Source organism: Arachis stenosperma, chromosome 9, assembly GCF_014773155.1.
Source record: "Arachis stenosperma cultivar V10309 chromosome 9, arast.V10309.gnm1.PFL2, whole genome shotgun sequence".
Lineage (NCBI taxonomy): Eukaryota > Viridiplantae > Streptophyta > Magnoliopsida > Fabales > Fabaceae > Arachis > Arachis stenosperma.
The window spans coordinates 9614228-9617936 of NC_080385.1; the positions used below are offsets into that span (position 1 = coordinate 9614228).

Sequence of the window (3709 nt, forward strand, 5' to 3'; positions counted from 1 at the left end):
AGATGGCTCTCATGGAGCCTCACAAATGATCAGAGCAATGTTGGAACCTCCCAACACCAAACTTAGAGTTTGAATGTGGGGGTTCAACACCAAACTTAGAGTTTGGTTGTGGCCTCCCTACACCAAACTTAGAGTTTGACTGTGGGGGCTCTGTTTGACTCTGATTTGAGAGAAGCTCTTCAAGCTTTCTCCCCATGGTGACAGAGGGATATCCTTGAGCCTTAAACACAAAGGATTCTTCATTCACTTGAATGATCAGTTCACCTCCATCAACATCAATCACAGCCTTTGCTGTGGCTAGGAAGGGTCTGCCAAGGATGATGGATTCATCCATGCACTTCCCAGTCTCTAGGACTATAAAATCAGTAGGGATGTAATGGTCTTCAATCTTCACCAAAACATCCTCTACAAGTCCATGAGCTAGTTTTCTTGAGTTGTCTGCCATCTCTAATGAGATTCTTGCAGCTTGCACCTCAAAGATCCTTAGTTTCTCCATTACAGAGAGAGGCATGAGGTTTACACTTGACCCTAAGTCACACAGAGCCTTCTTGAAGGTCATGGTGCCTATGGTACAAGGTATTGAAAACTTCCCAGGATCTTGTCTCTTTTGAGGTAATTTCTGCCTAGACAAGTCATCCAGTTCTTTGGTGAGCAAAGGAGGTTCATTCTCCCAAGTCTCATTTCCAAATAACTTGTCATTTAGCTTCATGATTGCTCCAAGGTATTTAGCAACTTGCTCTTCAGTGACATACTCATCCTCTTCAGAGGAAGAATACTCATCAGAGCTCATGAAAGGCAGAAGTAAGTCCAATGGAATCTCTAGGGTCTCATTTTGAGCCTCAGATTCCCATGGTTCCTCATTGGGGAACTCAATGGAGGTCAGTGCACGCCCATTGAGGTCTCCCTCAGTGGCGTTCACTGCCTCTCTTTCCTCTCCAAATTCGGCCATGTTGATGGCCTTGCACTCTCCTTTTGGATTTTCTTCTGTGTTGCTTGGGAGAGTACTAGGAGGGAGTTCAGTAACTTTCTTGCTCAGCTGTCCCACTTGTGCCTCCAAATTCCTAATGGAGGACCTTGTTTCAGTCATGAAACTTTGAGTGGTTTTAATTAGATCAGAGACCATAGTTGCTAAGTCAGAGGGGTTCTGCTTAGAGTTCTCTGTCTGTTGCTGAGAAGATGATGGAAAAGGCTTGCCATTGCTAAACCTGTTTCTTCCACCATTATTGTTGTTGAAACCTTGTTGAGGTCTCTCTTGATTCTTCCATGAGAAATTTGGGTGATTTCTCCATGAAGAATTATAGGTGTTTCCATAGGGTTCTCCTAGGTAATTCACCTCTTCCATTGAAGTGTTCTCAGGATCATAGGCTTCTTCTTCAGATGAAGCATCCTTAGTACTGCTTGGTGCATTTTGCATTCCAGACAGACTTTGAGAAATCAAATTGACTTGTTGAGTCAATATCTTGTTCTGAGCCAATATGGCATTCAGAGCATCAATCTCAAGAACTCCTTTCTTCTGATTAGTCCCATTGTTCATAGGATTCCTTTCAGAAGTGTACATGAATTGGTTATTTGCAACCATTTCAATTAGTTCTTGAGCTTCTGTAGGCGTCTTCTTCAGATGAAGAGATCCTCCAGCAGAGCTATCCAAAGACATCTTGGATAGTTCAGAGAGACCATCATAGAAAATACCTATGATGCTCCATTCAGAAAGCATGTCAGAAGGACATTTTCTGATCAATTGTTTGTATCTTTCCCAAGCTTCATAGAGGGATTCTCCATCCTTCTGTCTGAAGGTTTGGACTTCCACTCTAAGCTTACTCAATTTTTGAGGTGGAAAGAACTTTGCCAAGAAGGCATTGACTAGCTTTTCCCAAGAGTCCAGGCTTTCTTTAGGTTGAGAGTCCAACCATGTCCTAGCTCTGTCTCTTACAGCAAAAGGGAATAGCATAAGTCTGTAGACTTCAGGGTCTACCCCATTAGTCTTGACAGTGTCACAGATTTGCAAGAACTCAGCTAAGAACTGATGAGGATCTTCCAATGGAAGTCCGTGGAACTTGCAATTCTGTTGCATTAGAGAAACTAATTGAGGCTTAAGCTCAAAGTTGTTTGCTCTAATGGCAGGGATAGAGATGCTTCTCCCATAGAAGTCGGGAGTAGGTGCAGTAAAGTCACCCAGCACCTTCCTTGCATTGTTGGCATTGTTGTTGTTTTCGGCTGCCATTTGTTCTTCTTCCTTGAAGAATTCAGTCAGGTCCTCTAAAAAGAGTTGTGCTTTGGCTTCTCTTAGCTTTCTCTTCAAGGTCCTTTCAGGTTCAGGGTCGGCCTCAACAAGAATGCTTTTGTCTTTGCTCCTGCTCATAAGAAAGAGAAGAGAACAAGAATATGTGGAATCCTCTATGTCACAGTATAGAGATTCCTTGAAGTGTCAAAGGAAAAAAAAAGTAGAAGACAGAAGTAGAAAATTCGAACTTATCAAAGAAGATGGAGTTCGAATTTTGCATTAAGGGATAGTGTTAGTCCATAAATAGAAGGATGTGAGAAGAAAGGAAGAAATTTTTGAAAATTAAGTAAAAGATTTTGAAAACATTTTAAAAAAACACTAATTGATTTTCGAAAATAAGAGTGGGAAAGAAATCAAGTGTTTTTTTGAAAAAGATTTTGAGATTAGAAGTCAAAAAGATTTGATTGAAAACTATTTTGAAAAAGATGAAGTTAAGAAGATATGATTGATTTTAAAAATATGTGATTGAGAAAATATGATTTGAAAACAATTTTAAAAAAGATTTGATTTTAAAACTCAATGACTTGCCTAACAAGAAAAGATATGATTCAAACATTAAACCTTTCTCAACAGAAAAGGCAACATACTTGAAATGTTCAATCAAATCATTAATTGTTAGCAAGTATCTTTAAAAATAGAAAGAAATTGATTTTGAAAAAGATTTGATTGAAAAGATATGATTTGAAAAAGATTTGATTTTGAAAAACTTTGAAAACTTGAAAAAAATTGATTTGAAAACAAAATCCTCCCCCTTGTGCCATCCTGGCGTTAAACGCCCAGAATGGTGCACATTCTGGCGTTTAACGCCCAAAACTATACCCTTTTGGGTGTTAAACGCCCAACCAGGTACCCTGGCTGGCGTTTAAACGCCAGTCTGTCCTTCTTCACTGGGCGTTTTGAACGCCCAGTTTTTTCTGTGCAATTCTTCTGCTGTATGTTCTGAATCTTCAATTCTCTGTATTATTGACTTGAGAAGACACAAATTAAAAATATTTTTGGATTTTTAATAATCAAAATGCAACTAAAATCAAATAGCAATGCATGCAAGACACCAAACTTAGCAGTTTGTATACTACTGACACTAATGAGAATGCATATGAGACACACAAAACACTCAAGTCAAGAGAATTTAAAGATTAGAGTAAGAAATCATCAATAACATCTTGAAGATCCTTAAGACACGTGAATGAATGCATGTAATTGACACCAAACTTAAAATGAGACTCTAGACTCAAACAAGAAACATAAAATCTTTTTGGTTTTTTTTATGATTTTGAAATTTTTTTTTTGGATTTTTCGAAAATTATATGAAAAGAAAACAAAGGTATCAAAATTCTTAATGAGAATTCCAGGAATCATGCAATGTTAGTCTAAAGCTTTAGTCTAAAGGAATTAGACATAGCTAGCTAAGCTTCAGCAGGACATTGC

The 3709-nt window shown here is 38.4% G+C and overlaps 1 non-coding gene across 1 annotated transcript; it reads left to right on the forward strand.

The window, feature by feature from the left end:
* Positions 1-1708: 1708 nt before the first annotated feature.
* Positions 1709-1816, forward strand: LOC130953801 (small nucleolar RNA R71). The gene has a single exon (XR_009075962.1). It is a non-coding gene; the product is annotated as a small nucleolar RNA R71 (small nucleolar RNA).
* Positions 1817-3709: the final 1893 nt, after the last annotated feature.